At 39.8% G+C, this 19,304-nt stretch overlaps 1 pseudogene; it reads left to right on the top strand.

The window, feature by feature from the left end:
* The first annotated feature begins 6,392 nt into the window (after nt 1–6,392).
* Nucleotides 6,393–9,812, top strand: LOC141583312 (E3 ubiquitin-protein ligase UBR2 pseudogene; annotated as a pseudogene).
* The last annotated feature ends 9,492 nt before the right edge of the window (nt 9,813–19,304 follow it).

The raw sequence follows: 19,304 nt of genomic DNA on the forward strand, positions 1-19,304 counted from the left end.
GCATCCTTCTCTACACTTGTTATTGTCCATCTTTTTATTTATATATGTATTTATTTGGGATGGTCTCCCTCTGTCACCAGGCTGGAGTGCAGTGGTGTGATCTCTGCTCACTGCAACCTCTACCTTCTGGGTTCAAGTGATTCTCCTGCCTCAGGCTCCTGAGTAGCCAGGATTACAGGCATGTGCCACCATGCCCAGCTAGTTTTTCATATTTTTAGTAGAGACTGGGTTTCGCTACATTGGTCAGCCTGGTCTTAAACCCCTGACCTCAAGTGATCCACCTGCCTTTGCCTCTCAAAGTGCTGGGATTACAGGTGTGCCACTGCACCTGGCTGTCCATCCTTTTGGATGGCCATTTTAGTGGGTGTCAAGTGGGATTTAATTTTGGTTTTAATTTTCATTTCCTTGAAGACTAACAATATTGAGCATCTTTTCATTTTCTTTTTGGCTATTTCTATATGTTCTTTGGATAAATTCCTATTTAAGATTCTTTGCCTTTTTTTTTTTTTTTTTTTTTTTTTTTGTGAGACGGAGTTTCGCTCTTGTTACCCAGGATGGAGTACAGTGGCGCGATCTCGGCTCACAGCAACCTCTGCCTCCTGGGTTCAGGCAATTCTCCTGCCTCAGCCTCCTGAGTAGCTGGGATTACAGGCACACGCCACCATGCCCAGCTGATTTTTTGTATTTTTAGTAGAGTCGGGGTTTCACCATGTTGACCTGGATGGTCGCGATCTCTTGACTTTGTGATCCACCCGCCTCAGCCTCCCAAAGTGCTGGGATTACAGGCGTGAGCCACCGCGCCTGACCTCTTTGCCCGTTTTTTAACATGGGTTGTCTTTTTTATGTTATTTATTTATTTTGAGAAAAGGTCTCAGTCTCACCTAGGCTTGTGTGCAGTGGTGTGACCATGGCTTTCTGCAGCCTTGATCTCCCAGACTCAAGTGATCCTCCTATCTCAGTCTCCTGAGTAGTTGGGACTATAAGCATGTACCACTAGACCCAGCTAATTTTTATTATCTATTTCTTTCTTTCTTTCTTTTTTTTATAGAGATGTGGTCTCGCTCTGTTACCTTGACTGGTCTGGAACTTCTGGGCACGCGCCACCATACCGAGCTAATGCTTTGTATTTTTAGTAGAGATGGGGTTTCACCACGTTGACCAGGATGGTCTCGATCTCTTGACCTCATGATCCACCCACCTCGGCCTCCCAAAGTGTTGGGATTACAGGCTTGAGCCACCGCGCCCGGCCTCACCAACAGTTTCTTTGAAGAGCTTTAGAGTTTTAGCTCCTAAGTTTAGGTCTTTGAGCCATTTTAATTTTGTATGTGATGTGAGGTAAGGATGTAGCTGCGTTCTTTTGCACTAGGATATCCAGTTGTCTCCCCTCTGTTGAAGATGATTCTTTTCCCATTGAATGGTCTTGCACCCCTACTAAAGATCAGTTGACCATACACACATGAAGGTTTATTTCTGGACGTCCATTTTATTCCAAAACAATTGGAATTATTAACTGCTTACGTGTTTCAGGCATGATCGTAAGCACAAATTCATTTGCTTCTCACAATAACTGTAAAGTGGGCACTATTCTCATTCCCATTTGACAGATGAAGTGGCCAAGATGCAGAGTGTTTTGCCCAAGGCCACATAAGTAACTACTAAGTGGCAGTGCCAGTGTAAGAATTTAGGTTGAATAACTTGAGAGCCTGAGATCTTCGCCGTGCATGCTGTAAACAAAAGTTAGAAATCAGAACTTCAGAATTCCACTGAAGAGTTCACTTTAAGCTAATGGAGTGAGTGTCAGATTAGCCACTAAGGGTTTGTAAAGCAAAACAGGGAGGGTCTTCCTCCCCAGCTGGCTTTCTGCGGAGCAGCGGCAATGAACCTGCCTTTTTTGGTTGAAACTCCTACATTCCCCCCCGCCCCCGCCTCAGGCTGATAATTTGCACTTAATTACCGGGGCAGTGCTGAGTGGAGCGAGCTAAGGTGGGGCCCGCTGCAAAGGCCTCGCACGGCTCCGCACAGACCCTGGGAGTGGGAAGGCCCAAGGCCAGGAAGCCCTCCTGGGAAGGTGCCTGGTTGCCGCGGTGACCACGTGCTGAGGCTGGCAGGGCGAGGTCGGGCTCAGTCAGTTCAACTCCCGGCACCTGGGGAGCGTCTGGGCTCCGGCCATCGGGATGCCCAACCTCCTTCATCTTCGGGTCCCAAACGCTCTGCCTCCTGCAGAGAAGCAGCGTTCCAGGGACCCCGCGCCTGCCGCCGGTTCAGCGACCCGCCCTCCTCGCTTTGGAGGAAGAAAGTAAGTCCGAAATCCAGCAGCCGAGCCCTCCTTCCTTCTTTCTTCTAAGTGAGGCTGCTTAGAAGTCCTTTTTCTGAAGGCTGGCTGCATCTTCAGGCGCATCCCCTCCTTGTCAGCTCGTTCACTCCCCGTTGATTCTTTCTCTTCCACCTGAGTAGTTAGCCCGCGTCTTCGAAGATATTTGAACTGGGCGAAAATTTAGCCCAAGTAAACAGCAGTAGGATTTTGGAAGTTATTTGAGCAGCAGGAATTGGCACGAATAGTTCAGTTTCTAGTTTAGGCCATTTCGCTTAGTAGCAAGTTTATAGAGTTTACCTTGTGTACATTCCCTTTACATTGGTTTCTAAATTGAAAGCATGCCTCCCAGTGCAGTCGGAATTACCTTTCTCCTTCAAATTTTCCTGATCTGGTCTCAGTGTAATTACAAGTATCTTGACAAAGTTTCATTCTTGGCCCATTCCACTCATCATCCCAAAGTTTTCACACAGCAGCCAATGTAATCTTTTAAGTTGATCGTGTAATTCCTCTGCTTAAAACTCTGCAGTGATTTCCTGTTGCACTTTAAAAGCTCCTCCTGTCCCCTTTTCACTTGATCTTCTGCGCACTCCCATTTCCCCACCTAAACTCTTCAGCTTAACTGGACTTTTAGTCTGAAAACTCCTTCAGGTTTTCTGTCTCAGGAAAAAGACCGTTCACACACGCCTTCAGCCTGTATTGTCAGTGGCCTTCCTTGACCATGCTAAGTAGGCTCCCTTGTTGGTCTTTTTCATCGTCTTAGCGATTTTCCTTTCTAATTAGCATAATTTGTTACAATAAATTTGTTAATTTCTTTTTTTTTCCTGTCTTTTCCACTGGACTGTAAGTTTCAAGGGCAGAGACCATGTCTGTTTTATTTGCCATTGTGCATACCCTTATAAAAAAGTGTCTTTTAACAGCTCCCTTTCTTTTTATTTATTTATTTTATTTATTTATTTATTTATTTTTTGAGACGGAGTTTCACTCTTGTTACCCAGGCTGGAGTGCAGTGGCACGATCTCGGATCACCGCAATCTCCGCCTCCTGGGCTCAGGCAATTCTCCTGCCTCAGCCTCCTGAGTAGCTGGGATTACAGGCACGCACCACCATGCCCAGCTAATTTTTTGTGTTTTTAGTAGAGACTGGGTTTCACCATGTTGACCAGGATGGTCTCGATCTTTTGACCTTGTGATCCACCCGCCTCGGCCTCCCAAAGTGCTGGGATTACAGGCTTGAGTCACTGCGCCCGGCCTCTTTTTAATTTAATATAAAATAACTAGTTTAAAATTTGGAAATCGTTGGGAGTTTACATCAGAGGGTTAAACAAGAGTTACTGTATGATCTACATATGATGTATATTTAAAATTAAAGCATATTTGGAATTAAAACTGAAGAGTACTATGTTTAGATGAAACATACACCAATTTACCACAGCAAGTAGGAAGATAATCGTATCTTCTTCTGTCTGATCAAATGGGCCCATTATCTCAGTTCACAAGTGTACTTAAACAACTTAATCTGTTGTCTATATATACTTATCAGCTGTGTGTGAATCAAAACGGTTTTCATATTATTATACATATAGTATTAAATACCTGGATTAGGTTTGTCAGTCATTTGAGAGTATATTTTGCACCTGGCTCTGGTGCATCGTTAGGGATATAGTCCTGCTTAAAATAAGAAATATACAGGGACTATTATTCTAGAATGAGTTGTTTTATAAAGCGAGATGGCTAAACAGTATTACATGGTGTCCAGTTGTTACTTGTTCTGTTGTCTGTACTCTGAGTTGTGCACATGTGAAGCGTATGAATGGAGTAACTTTTTTTTTTTTTTTTTTTTGAGACGGAGTTTCGCCCTTGTTACCCAGGCTGGAGTGCAATGGCACGATCTCGGCTCACCGCAACCTCCGCCTCCTGGGTTCAGGCAATTCTCCTGCCTCAGCCTCCTGAGTAGCTGGGATTACAGGCACACACCACCATGCCCAGCTAATTTTTTGTATTTTTAGTAGAGACGGGGTTTCACCATGTTGACCAGGATGGTCTCGATCTCTTGACCTCATGATCCACCCGCCTAGGCCTCCCAAAGTGCTGGGATTACAGGCTTGAGCCACCGCGCCCAGCCTTGAATGGAGTAACTCTTTACCTGAATCTTGTAGAGTACTTCTGTGTCAGAAGAGTAAATTGTCTGGCCATCTCTATAAGCAAGAATATGAGATTATAACAGTATGGTATCTATTTTGCCACCTGTTGTCTTGGCATTAGTCTTTAGAATGCTACTTCCCAGGAAACTGAATCCAAAACCTTTTGCAATTCTGCTCCTGTTGGCGGAAAAATCACTATTTGAGAGGATAGACTAAGGAAGATGCTAATCACTCAAGTGCAGGTGTCCCCAAACTACAGCCCATGGGCCGCATGCGGCCCCCTGAGGCCATTTATCCCTCCCCGCTGCACTTCAGGAAGGGACACCTCTTTCATTGGTGGTCAGTGAAAGGAGCACAGTATGTGGCGGCCCTCCAACGGTCTGAGGGACAGTGAACTGGCCCCCAGTGTAAAAAGTTTGGGGACGCCTGCTCAAGTGGATAGATTTCTCAAGCTTCATTCCTGTATTATAATACCAATATTAAACAATAAGATTACATGATAACTGGTCCGGCAAGCCCCCTCATAAATCCCAGTTACATTGGATTTGCAGATTAATTTGCAGATAACGGACTTATTTATGCTGTTGAATCTTCCATGAATAAGATACTTCTCCATTTACAGGGTTTTTAACTTAACGTTTAATAGTGTTTTGTTTTACTACATAAAATTCTTGCATATATAATTTGCTTCAAGATGCTGAATAGTTTTTGTTTCTATGGAATCAGTGGACTTTATTTGCTAATTGGTTATAAATGTAGGATTTTTAGATGTTGGAGCTACATCTGTATTTACATACACACACAGATCTTAGTCCTGCTGAACTCTCTTATTCATTCAATGAAGTCCCTTGTATATTTGATGAAAGACAGTTATACGCAAATTATGATCATTTGTTTCTCCTGATAATTCTCCTGCATTCTCTCTTTTTCTCTGTTTAGGACTTCCCATGTGATATGGAATAGAAAAAAGTGATGGTGAGCTTCCTTACCTTGTTTATGATTTTGAGAAGCCCACTTTTAATAATTACTGCATTTGAAGTTTGCTCTAGGGTTTTGGTAGACTCTTTTTTATGTTTAAAATCTTCTCCTTAATTCCTAATTTGAATGAGTGTTTAATATATCAAAACTTTTTTCCCCAATTAATTCAGGTGGTGGTATGTTCTCTTTCCTTCCTTTAATGCTTTAACATACTGAGCTGCAAGGGCAGCTTTCTCGTTTTCCTTTAAAGACTGCTAGATTTTTGGCCGGGCGCGGTGGCTCAAGCCTGTAATCCCAGCACTTTGGGAGGCCGAGGCGGGTGGATCACGAGGTCGAGAGATCGAGAGCATCCTGGTCAACATGGTGAAACCCCGTCTCTACTAAAAATACAAAAAATTAGCTGGGCATGGTGGCGCGTGCCTGTAATCCCAGCTACTCAGGAGGCTGAGGCGGGAGAATTGTCTGAACCCAGGAGGCGGAGGTTGCGGTGAGCCGAGATCGCGCCATTGCACTCTAGCCTGGGTAACAAGAGCAAAACTCCGTCTCAAAAAAAAAAAAAAAAAAAAAAAAAAAAAAAAGACTGCTAGATTTGATTGGCATAATTTTTTATGTAGGTTTTTGCATCTATGAACAAAAGTGAAATAGGTGTTACACTTTTTTAAATTTTTTGTCTTTTCTGTTTTTGATATCAGTATTATTCTGGCTAGATGAAATAAGCAAAATAGTTTTCTTGTTTTGTTTCTTTTTGAGGCGTTTTAAAATTAGAGATTTTTTGCCCTTTAATTAAAATTGTGCAACTGTGTCAGTCTAGTGTTCTTTTGTCAAGGAGACTCTTTTTGTCTATGAATTTAGATTCTTTAATAATTACTTATCTATTTAGATGTTCTACTTCTAGAATAATTTTTGGTTCTAGAAAAGTGTGCATGTGTGTTTTAAAATATATTAGCATAAACTGACTCTATGGTTGTATGTTTGAAATCTTGACTATCTATAACCATGTACACCCCTCCTTTTGGTAGCTTTCCAATGTTGTTTATTTTTGTCTTTTTCTATCAAGGTTCCTGGGAGATTTATCTCTTTTATTGGTCTTTTCAGAGAACCAATAAATTTTCTTGGTAATCTGTGCTATTGTAAAATTTCATTAACCTTTATAGAAAAAAAGAAAGACAGATGATCTAACTGGGGTGGATTATTATTATTATTTTTTAGTTTCTTGACTTCAGTTATTGTTTTCTTATTTTTTAATAAATATATTTAAAGCTTTAAATTTCTTTCCAGTTTATTCCAGGACTTCTTTTGATGTATATTTCTCTTATGGTTATTAAGTTCTAAATATATGTGGTTTTCATAGTGATTATTTAGAAGTGTGTTTTTTAGTTTGCAAGCACATAGAGTTGTTTATTGTTGTCTGCTTTTTACTTTTCTAAGTATGTATGTGACAGGGTCCTGGTCTGCTGCCCAGGCTGAAGTGCAGTGGTGCAATTACGGCTCACTGCAGCTTTGACCTCCTGGGCTCAAGGGGTTTTTCCACCTCAGCCTCCCAAGGAGCTGGGACTACAGGCACATGCCACCATGCCAGGCTAACTTTTTTTTTTTTTTTTTTTGAGGCAGGGTTTCACTGTGTTGCACAGACTGGAGTGCAATGGTGTGATCTCAGCCCACTGCAATTGTCACCTCCCAGGCTCCTGAGTAGCTGGGTCTACAGACATTTGCTAGCACACATGACTAATTTTTGTATTACATTTTTTGTAGAGAGGGTGTTTTGCCATGTTGCCCAGGCTGGTCTTTAACTCCTGGACTCAAGGGATCTGCCTGCCTCAGCCTCCCAAAGTATTATTATTCTGATTTAGATTTCAGGCATGAGCCACCACGCCTGGCCTGGCTTATTTTAAATTGCATTATGATTAGAGAATTGATCAGATACAAAGTTTTTGAAATGTATTGAGACTTATTTGTGGCCAAGTGCATGTTTACTTTTTGTAGAAGTTCTGTGATTTTTTTTTTTTTTTTTTTTTGAGACGGAGTTTCGCTCTTGTTACCCAGGCTGGAGTGCAATGGTGCGATCTCGGCTCACCGCAACCTCCGCCGCCTGGGCTCAGGCAATTCTCCTGCCTCAGCCTCCTAAGTAGCTGGGATTACAGGCGCGCGCCACCACGCCCAGCTAGTTTTTTGTATTTTTAGTAGAGTCGGGGTTTCACCATGTTGACCAGGATGGTCTCGATCTCTCGACCTCGTGAACCACCCGCCTCGGCCTCCCAAAGTGCTGGAATTACAGGCTCGAGCCACCGCGCCCAGACCTGGGAGTATCTTATTTGACTTATATAAATCTTCTTGATTCCTTTCATTCTTATGGGGTGTCTGTTACAGCTTTCTTCATCCTTTATTTTCAAACTTTGTGTGTCATTTATCAATAAGAGCATTCTTTTTATAAGCAGTCTGATAATTTCTGCCTGTTAATAAGTGAATTTAACTTATTTACATTATTACATAACTTGAAGTTATCTTAGCCACCTTATTTTTTATGTTTTCTATCTATTATATCTTGTCTTTGGTTTTTGTCTGTCTGCTGCTGGATTGAATGGGTTTTCATTATGTCTTTATTGTTACTGGTTTAGAAAGATGCTGAAATGCTTTAACTTGGTTTCTTCTATTTTTTAAGCTAGATAATATTTTACTTTGTTGTTTTGAATACACCGACACCCAGTTAATCATCAGTGTTATTTTTATAGTCTGTACTAATTTAGGTTTAGCATGTTTTTCAATATCGTCGTGATTCTTTTTTTCTAGATTCAGTTTTCCTGCTTCCTGAAGTGTAGATGCTTCATCACTTCTTTTTTTTTTTTTTTTTAAATTGCATTTTATGTTTTGGGGTACATGTGAAGAACATGCAGGATTGTTGCATAGGTACACACATGGCAGTGTGATTTGCTGCCTTCCTCCCCATCACCTGGATCTGGCATTTTTCCCCATGTTCTCTCTCCCCAACTCTCCACCTCTCGCTGTCCCTCCCCTAGTTCCCCCAACAGACCCCAGTGTGTGACGCTCCCCTCCCTGTGCCCATGTGTTCTCATTGTTCAACACCTGCCTGGGAGTGAGAACATGCGGTGTTTGATTTTCTGTTCTTGTGTCAGTTTGCTGAGAATGATGGTTTCCAGGTTCATCCATGTCCCTACAAAGGACACAAACTCATCGTTTTTTATGCTGCATAGTATTTCAAGGTGTATATGTGCCACATTTTCCCTGTCCGGTCTATCATCGATGGGCATTTGGGTTGGTTCCAAGTCTTTGCTATTGTAAACAGTGTTGCAATGAACATTTGTGTGCATGTGTCCTTATAGTAGAAAAATTTATAATCCTTTGGATATATACCCAGTAATGGGATTGCTGGGTCAAGTGGAATTTCTATTTCTAGGTCCTCGAAGAATTGCCACACTGTCTTCTACAATGGTTGAACTAATTTACGCTCCCATCAAACTAATTTACACTCCCACAGTGTAAAAGTGTTCCTATTTCTCCACATCCTCCTCACCATCTGTTGTCTCCAGATTTTTTAATGATTGCCATTCTAACTACTTTTTTATGGCTGATAACCCTTGTATGGCTACCACATTTTGAAATTCATCAAGTAGACATGTGGATTGTTTCCACCTTTTGACTATTGTTAGTAATGCTGCTATGTAAATTTATGTACAAATATTTGTGTGATCATAGATTTTTATTCTTTTGGGTACATACATAGGATTGAAATTTCTGGGTCATATGTAAGTACCCTTTTCAAGAAAATAGTGAGATAATGAATTCACTGATTGAAAGTTAGTGTCATAACAGTGAAGTTAAAAGATACCTAGAAGGTGAAAGAGATACTATAAGATATCTAAGAGAATCTAACAAATTAATAGACCTTCCAGAGGATTACAACAGCCTCATTAATCAAGCATTCAATTTCTCGTGCCCCAAATCAGGTGGTGATAAGAGCAGAGCCCCAACTCTGTTTCTTGTGTGTGGATCACTGCTGTGCTCCCAGAGTTACTGCTGCCAGACTGAACTGGAGGGGTAGGATGTAGGAGCCTGCACAGCTCACACCTACTCCTGCGGCTCTGGGGTGGGCATCTTCCTGAGAGTATGGGAATGTCAGTTGGCTGTTTTTAGCTGGCAAAACCAAAGGCTGTTTTTATTATCCTCCTTACCTTGATGGCTATGGGGAGACCGACCAGGGACTCAGATGGGGAAATCCTTTACATTTATGCAACGAGCGATTCAAGAAGATTCAGAAGCTCTGGCACCAACACAGTGTCACCGAGGAAATTGGACGTGCACAGGAAGCCAATCAGACACTGGCTGGCATTGACTGGCAACATTTATAATTATTGTACCACCAAAAAACACAATCTTGGATTTTTTTAACCCAGTTGGCTTTTTGAGAAAGAAAGAAGTTCTGGCCGGGTGTAGAGGTTCATGCCTGTAATCCCAGCCCTTTGGGAGGCCAAGGCAGGCGGATCATGAGGTGTCAGGAGTTTGAGACCAGCCTGATCAACATGGTGAAACCCCATCTCTAGTAAAAATACAAAATTAAGCTGGGCGTGGTGGTGTGTGCCTGTAATCCCAGCTACACAGGAGCCTGAGGCAGGAGAATCCCTTGAACCCGGGAGGCAGAGGTTGCAGTGAGCCGAGACTGTGGCACTGCACTCCAGCCTGGGAGACAGAATGAGACTCTGTCTCAAAAACCAACAAACAAACAAAAAAGTTCTGCTTAATTTGGAAATAAATTCTTTATTTAAACTTTCAACAACAACAAAAAATAAGTGTCATTTTTCTTAAAAGTAAAATTATGATAAGTACTTTCCTAGAAATTTTATACATATGTCAAACAAAAAGTAACAAAACCTTTATTTTTTTTGGTGAAGATGTGTGTGAAACAAGAGAAAATTCTCATACAAAAGACAATAATTTAAAAACCAGTAAGTGTTGTTTCAAGTCCTTTCTAAGAAGCAAAACATAAAATATGGCGAACATAGATCTTACATCTTATATCTGTGTTCTAGATCTCAGACCTATGTTATTATTGATCTATCTTCTCCTTAGATCTCAATACTATTGCAATATTTCTTTTCTTTTCTTTTTTGAGACGGAGTTTCGCTCTTGTTACCCAGGCTGGAGTGCAATGGCGCGATCTCAGCTCACCGCAACCTCCGCCTCCTGGGTTCAGGCAATTCTCCTGCCTCAGCCTCCTGAGTAGCTGGGATTACAGGTACGCGCCACCATGCCCGGCTAATTTTATGTATTTTTAGTAGAGACGGGGTTTTACCATGTTGACCAGGATGGTCTCGATCTCTTGATCTCGTGATCCACCCGCCTCGGCCTCCCAAAGTGCTGGGATTACAGGCTTGAGCCACTGTGCCCGGCTGTGCAATATTTCTTAAAGATCTGAAGAAGCTGGTTCAGAAGAAGGAATGTAGCAAAAATGTTAAGGTTCGTCAATGTTTTATTTTGAAAGTGGGTAGCCTTCACAACTTTTGCGTTATCTATGTTTGTCTCACATGTGAATGCCTATATTCAATGACATTATCATTGCTTACTTTTTCTTAACTCCTGTTATGAGAACTGAAATTTATCAGACATGGCTTTTCCACCCATTTTTTTTTAGAAATATAATTTCTGTGTTTGAAGAAGTCTGTGTTGGTGAAGCCTTCCCAGAGGTGGGACGGACATAAGTTGGTTTTAAGGATGCATTTGCTTCCCTAGCCTAAAAACCAAACGATACATGAAGTAAACCAAAGTTCTGCTCTCAGATTTGGAACACAGCACTTCTGGGACTGTTTCTTGGCAGCCTCTATAAATACATATAAGCTCACATTATAGTGTGGCATAGCAGGAAATTCTAGAAGTCAGTGGTCAGAGTTAAGAGAAAGAGCCAGATGCAGTGTTATGAACCTGTAGTCCCAGCTACTCAGGAGGCTTGAGGTGGGAGAATGGCTTTAGCTCTGGAAGTTTGAGGTAAGCCTGAGAATTTCAGGCAATCCTGGACAATACAGCGAGACCCTATCTTTAAAAAAAAAAAATGAAATGAAACAAGAAGAGGATCTGATGTAGCTGAATATTGAGAAATTGTAGAATGCAAAGAGGCTGAAAGGGGAGATATTTTACATAGGCAGGTGACTCGAGACGTTTTCTGATTGGTCTTCTCCATGCTCCTTGCCCAGCAAGCTCCATGGCATTCACCTGAAAGCCACCATGTCAGTGAGTAGTTATGGGTGAAGGGCATTCTGGGGGTCTTGGGGAACGTGGCTAAAATGGGCCTGTGACCTTCCCCCAATTCATGTCACTTCTCCTAAATCCATTTTCTGTTGTTGGTACCACTAATATTACTTTTTCATTAAGTGTCTATATTTGTAAAGTTCCTACCATAAAAATAGGAATATTTTCTTTAGAAGATCACAGATTCTCAAGGAACAAAACAATGTTAACAGTTCATATTCAAAAGGCAGTTACTGGATGTTTCTTTTCTCAGCTAAATGTAATGTTCACTTATCTTGACTTTTAAGTAGCCAAGAGTAGGGATCCTTAACATAAATCTCAGTATCTAATCTCTAAATTAAAGGTATTTAACTAGATTGTCAATAAAATTAATTTTAGCTGTAAATTCTGATGATCTTGTGTGATTTCCTAAAACAAGCACAGGATTATTCAGGTATTGGATGCTGATAAAAAATGTGCACTGGCTTCCAGTTGCCCTGGGTTTTAGACTGGAATTTAAATCCATTTGACTGATTTGCCCCAGTCTTCTGTTCTAGCTTGCTTCCTACCATTTCTCAATACAAATACTCCACTGACTCAGTCAGTCTCCTGGTTATACCACAAACATAACTCATTTTGTTCTCTTTCCATCCTGTGTGATTTCTCCTTCCCGTAATGCTCATTTTCTTATCCAAATACTACAGAGTATTTTTATTCTAGAGCCACATTAATCTTCTTTGCTCTTTGGGAAGACTGGGACTTTGGAGTGAGAAGATCTTTAGTAACTTAGCCACTTTGGACCAGTTGTTTACAACTTCTGTAGGCTTTAATTTCTTCATTTGAAAAAAAGGGGCTCATAAAAGTACCTGGCTCATAAAGGTTTTGTGAGGTTGCTTCGAAGGCACTTAACTTGTTGGCACACAGTAAACATTCTGTGGATGATGATGTTGAGAAGATGATGAATCTTGGCTTATATAATTGTGTGTTTGGTCTTTGTCAGGATAGACATGCCTTAGGTTTTAATTCATATCAGTGTGAAAGATCCAGGGGTCTCACTGTATTGTTAAATTTTTCTTCCTATACACCAGAGTGTGATATTAAAAAAAAAAAAATTCCACATGTCCCCTTCCACCTTTGTGAGAAAAATAAGCTAATCTCTTTGAGAAACAAAGTCTCTCAGTGAAAGAAAGCAGCCAGTTTCAGAACTGCAACTTCTCTGGCTGTCTCCTTAGCTGTGCTTTATTTCTCAGAGTTTTTAGTCCATTCCACTTTCTCTTCACTCCTCCTGGGCTCACAGTAGTAAACTGAAGCATACTTTATTAAGATAAAATGAAATAATTATATCATGCTTCTTACCTGCAAGCACATGAATTTTGATGCCTTTCAAGAGGAATGTATTAGATGGGCAGGTGGTTGGCAATCATCCTACTCTGTCTCATTGGGTGACATTTAAATAATCACACTCAATTCTGCAGTAACTAGAGAGGAGCATTTCAAGTGAATTATTGAGTATTTACTTTATACTACAGTTTAATGATTAGGCATACAGATAAATAAGGGAACATTTTCATGACATCCATACTATTGAATGCAGTGAACATCGAGAATTCAACTTGATTTCTAAAAATTTCTACAGTTACCAGTGAACAAAAAGAATGAATCTGAATGGGGAAATTTTCAGTTCTTTTCCAGGTTCGGGTTGTCTGGCAGCCTATTTTTAGAGATGCCTAGGACACCGAAATAACCGATGATTCATAGGCAAATTCTTCTTTGACTTGGTAATTATGTCCACAAAAACTATTTATAGAGTTAAAAAAATTAACCTGGACTGCTAGAATATTTTCCCTGAAGATCTCTCAGTAGAATGTGGCAGACGTTATTATTTTTAGTAATAACTTATGTGGGTTCTATTAATATTCACCATGTTAAAAATTAATACTGAGAAACGCTTAAAACAGGTATACAGTTATCTTAATATAATTTATATTTTAACAGTTTCTATGAAAAATAATTTTATTTTTCAGTAATAATAATGAGTAATATTTTTATTGTATAAATGTAAGGTGTACAACATGTGTTCATGTACATCTGCATGGTGAAGTGCTTATAACTGTCAAATACATTAATTACTACATTATCTTCCATAGTTACCTTTCCTTTTTGCATGTATGTGTGTGTGTGTGGGGGGTGGTAAGAGCATCTAAAATTTATTGTTTTAACAAAGTTCCAGTGTATACAATGCAATATCATCAACTATGGTGCTTATGCTGCATGCTGGTTCTCTACCCGTATTCATCCTGTGTAAATAAAAAATTCGTACCCTTTGGCCCACATCTCCCATTTCTCCTGTACCTTTCCCAACTACCATTCCACTCTGCTGCGTTGTGTTTATGATTATGTTTTCAAGTTTCCATATATAAGGGAGTTCATGTAGTATTTGTCTTCCTATATCTGGCTTATTTTACTGAACATAATGTCATCTAGGTTCATCCGTGTTGCTGAAAATGGCAGGATCTCCTTATTTAAGGCCAGATAGTATTCTGTTGTATATGTATACCCTGGTTTCTTTATCCATTCCTTTATCAGTGGACACTTAGGTCGTTTCCTTATCTTGGCTATTGAGAATAATTTTACAAAAAGCATGGACACACAGATATCCTTATAAGGTGGTGATTTCATTTCCTTTGGGGATATATCCAGAAGAGGAATTACTATGGTAATTCTGCATGAATTACTATATGGTAGTTCTACATTGAATTTCTTTTAGGAAGCTCTGTGAAATTTTCCAAGGTGGCCACCTAAATCTGCATTCCTACCAACAGTTTACAAGTCTTTCCTTTTCTCTACACCTTCAGCACCACCTATCTCTTGTCTTTTTCATAATAAGCATCCCAGCAGATGTTAGGGGATAAATCAGTGTGGTTTTGATTTGTATTTCCCTGATGACCAGTGATGTTGAGCATCCTTTCATATACTTGGCCATTTTTATGTCTTCTCTGGAGATAAGTCTGTTCAGGTCCTTTACCTATTTTTTAATCAGGTTATCATATTGTTTTGCTATTGGGTTGTTTGAATTCTTTACATATTTTAGGTATTAACCTTTTAAGAGAGACTATGGTTGGTAAATCTATTCTCCCAGTATTTAAGTTGTCTCTTTAGCCTCCTTACCATTGTTGTATGGTAAAAACAGTGTTGAGACAGGGATAAATCCAACTTGGTCACTATGTGTAATTTCTTTGATGTGTTCTTAAGTTCATTTTGCTGGTGTTTGCTTGATTTTTCCATCTATGTTCATCTTAGATAGTGGTCTTTAGTTTTCTTATTGTGTCTGACTTTGACATAGGAATGATGCTGGCCCCAAAAATGGGTTTGAAAGTATTCCCTCTAGTTCTCAACTTTAGAAAAGTTTAGGCCGGACGTGGTGGCTCAAGCCTGTAATCCCAGCCCTTTGGGAGGCCGAGGCAGGCGGATCAAGAGGTCAAGAGATCGAGAACATCCTGGCCAACATGGTGAAACCCCGTCTCTACTGAAAATACAAAAATTAGCTGGGTGTGGTGGCGCGCGCCTGTAGTCCTAGCTACTTGGGAGGCTGAGGCGGAAGAATTGCTTGAAACCAGGAGGCCGAGGTTGCAGTGAGCCGAGATTGTGTGTCACTGCACTCCAGCCTGGCGCCTGGCAACAGAGTGAGACTCTGTCTCAAAAAAAAAAAAAAAAAAAAAAAAAGTTGAAGAAGAATTTGAGATGTTCCATGGATATCTAGTTCATTGTGCGTTTTTAACATGAAGGGGTGTTAAATTTTATCAAAGGCTTTTTCCGCATGTATTGAGATAATCATGTGGTTTTTCTCCTTGGTTCTGTTTAGGTGGTTTGTTTATTGATTTGCATATGTTGAACCAGCCTTAGATCCCAGGGATGAAGCCAACTTGATCGTAGTGGATAAACTTTTTGATGTGCTGCTGGATTCAGTTTTCCAATATCTTATTGAGGATTTTCACATTGATGTTCATTAGGGATATTGGCCTGAAGTTTTCTATTTTTTGTCTGTCTGCGACGTATTTGTATCAGGATGATATTGGCATCATAGAATGAGTTAGAAATAAGTCTCTCCTTTTCAGCTGTTTGGAATAGTTTCAGAAGGAATGGTACAGGCTCCTCTTTGTACCTCTGGTAGAATTGGTCTTTGAATCTGTCTGGTCCTGGGTTTCTTTTTTGGTAGGTAGGCTATTAATTACTCCCTCAATGTCAGAACTTGTTATTGGTCTATTCAAGGATTTGACTTTTTCCCAGTTTATTCTTGGGAAGATGTACGTGTCCAGGAATTTATCCATTTCTGGTAAATTTTCTAATTTATTGGCATAGATGTAATATAGTATTGTCTGAGTTTGTATTTCTGTGGGGTCAGTTGTGATATCTCCTTTAATAACTTTTTACTCTGTCTGTTTGATTCTTCTCTTTTTTTCTTCATTAGTCTAGCTAGGGTTTATCTATTTTGTTATTTTTTTCAAAAAACCAGCTCCTGGATTCATTGATTGTTTTGGAGGGTTTTTTATGTCTCTATCTCCTTCAATTCTTGTCTGATCTTAGTTATTTCTTGTCTTCTGCTAGCTTTTGGATTAGTTTGCTCTTGCCCATCTAGTTCTTTTAGTTGTGATGTTAGGTTGTCAATTTGAGATCTTTCTAACTTTCTTACATGGGCATTTAGTGCTATAAATTTCCCTCTTAACACTACTGTAGCTGTATCCCAGAGATTCTGGTATGTTGTCTCTTTGTTGTTGTTTTCAAAGAACTTTTACAAGGAGAATAATTGGTTATACTGTATTAGGAGAATAACAGTTTGTAACAATATTACTTGGAATGAACTCCATACTTTCTTTCTTTTTTTTTTTTTTTTGAGACAGAGTTTCTCTCTTGTTACCCAGGCTGGAGTGCAATGGCGCGATCTCGGCTCACCGCAACCTCCGCCTCCTGGGTTCAAGCAATTCTCCTGCCTCAGCCTCCCGGGTAGCTGGGATTACAGGCACGTGCCAGCATGCCCAGCTAATTTGTTTGTATTTTTAGTAGAGACGGGGTTTCACCATGTTGACCAGGATGGTCTTGATCTCTCGACCTCGTGATCCACCCGCCTCAGCCTCCCAAAGTGCTGGGATTACAGGCTTGAGCCACCGCGCCCGTCTCATACTTTCTTTTACTATTCAGTGAAGCAATTGTTTGGCTTTATGGCTACACAGGCAGTTTTTCTTTCATAGCTAAGTTAATTTCGTCATAAGGCAATCAGGTGGCACAAAAGTATTAACAACTACAGGAAACCAACATCTGGCAAAGACATTTGAAGATCATGTTCACCCTGAATAAACAGGTGCCTTTAAAAAAAATTCTTCCAACTTTTAACGTCAAACAGAAAAGTTGAAAAAGAAGTACCGTAAAGACACATGCACCCTTTATTTAGATTCACAAATTAACATTTTCTGGGATTGGCTTTGTGTGTGTCTCTGTGTCTTTTCCTCTTCACATACACACTCATTTTCTCTCTCTTACACACGCATACATATGCATGCACACACTCACATTTTGGGGAGTTCTGAACTGCTTGAAAACAAATTGCAGACATTAAGATTATTTAAAAATACTTAAGGGATTTTTTCCCAAAATTAGCACATTCTTTTATATTGCCACTATAACAATTACAAGACATTAGCTACTGATAATTAATATTATGTAGTATACAGTCTAAATGTCTCCACTTGCTCTCAGATATTCTCTATATCAGTCAGGGATCTTATATTGGAATTTTTGTCATGTTTCTTATTTTCATCAGTCTTGAATATTGCTTCCCCTCCACCGTTTTTTCTCATCTTTTACAACCTTGATATTTTTGAAGAGTCCAGATTAATTGTCTTATAGAATGTTTCTTAAACTGGATTTATCTAACTGTTCTTCTGGATTAGGCAAAATGTTTAGGCAAGTATTGTTTCCCATTGCATTGCATCGGGAAGTTTATAATGTCACTTTATCTCAATATTTGTGAAGCTAAGTTTCATCTCTTCGATTTAAATTCCATGCTTAATAAACATTTGATGGGTAATAGAGATATATGAATGTCCTTTTCCTAACAATATGTTTGTATATAGTGTTAGGAGTAATTTCATGCCAGAATCTTATATTACCTTGGTGGTATTTGCAAAACGGTGATTTTAAAATTCAGGCATTTTTCTAGCTCAGGGGCCGGTAGATTTTTCCAGTAAAGAGCCACATTCTAAGTCTTTTAGGCTTTGTGGGCCACATATGGTCTCTGTTGCATATTCTATTTCTTCTTTAGTGGTGTAAAATTATTAGCTCATGGACTGCAGGAAAATGGTCTGCAGCAGGATTTGAGCCATGAGTAGTAGTTTGTCGAAGTCCTGTTTGTGTTATAAAGAAAAGCTTTCCTTTTCCTTGTAACACCTGTGTGTGTGTGTGTGTGTGTGTGTGTGTGTGTGTGAGAGAGAGAGAATGAGATTGTTTTTGAGACGGAGTTTCGCTCTTGTTACCCAGGCTGGAGTGCAATGGCACGATCTCGGCTCACCGCAACCTCCACCTCCTGGATTCAGGCAATTCTCCTGCCTCAGCCTCCTGAGTAGCTGGGATTACAGGCACGTGCCACCATGCCCAGCTAATGTTTTGTATTTTTAGTAGAGGCGGGGTTTCACCATGTTGACCAGGATGGTCTCGATCTCTTGACCTCGTGATCCACCTGCCTCGGCCTCCCAAAGTGCTGGGATTACAAGCTTGAGCCACCGCGCCTGGGAGAATGAGATTCTTTAGTAACTTTATGTCTTTTGTAGAGTTGGTCTGTTTAAACTTTTTTAAAAAATAAATACTCTTGGATTTAACTTTGGTAAATAATATTGTCTTCAGAAAATTTCAATTTCATATTCTGTGCTTTCTGATACAATACCACTAGCTGCATGAGACTATTCAAATTTAAACTAATTATAATGCAGTTATAATTAAAAATTAAGTAAATTAATCATCAGAAAAATTCAATTTTTCAGTCACATGAGCCACATTTAAGTGTACAAGTATTCACTCAACACACGTAGCTAGTGGCTACATATTCAACAGTGCAGATGTAGGACATTTTTATGATTTAGAAGTTGTATTGGATAGTAATCAATGCAGATTTCAAATATATTTGTATATTTGAAAGTTGTGTAAAATAGTCCCTTATAATTAGAGTTAACTTATAATGTTTTCCTTGCCTTTTTTTTGCTTTTATGCTTATTTCCTTTCTTACTAATTTGTCTATTTCTCTTTTTTCAAGGCACCAAACTATCATGTCTACTATTTTTTGGTTTTTGTCTCACATTTTCCTTTCCTTATGCTTTCTTTTGATTTAGTTTATCTGTTATTCTTGAAATTTTGGGTTCAGAGGTACTGTGCAGGTTTATTATATGGGTGTCACTGGGGATTTGTGTACAGATTATTTATTCACCTATGTGGTAGGCACTGTACCTCATAGGTAGTTTGTCAGTCCTGACCCTCCTCCTTCCCTCCATCCTCAAATAAGTCCCAGTGTCTGTGTGTCCATGTGTACTCAATGTTGAGCTTCTACTTATGAGAACATGTAGTATGTGGTTTTCTGTTCCTCTGTTAGTTCAT

This window comes from Saimiri boliviensis, assembly GCF_048565385.1.
Source record: "Saimiri boliviensis isolate mSaiBol1 chromosome 19 unlocalized genomic scaffold, mSaiBol1.pri SUPER_19_unloc_3, whole genome shotgun sequence".
In the NCBI taxonomy this organism is placed as follows: domain Eukaryota; kingdom Metazoa; phylum Chordata; class Mammalia; order Primates; family Cebidae; genus Saimiri; species Saimiri boliviensis.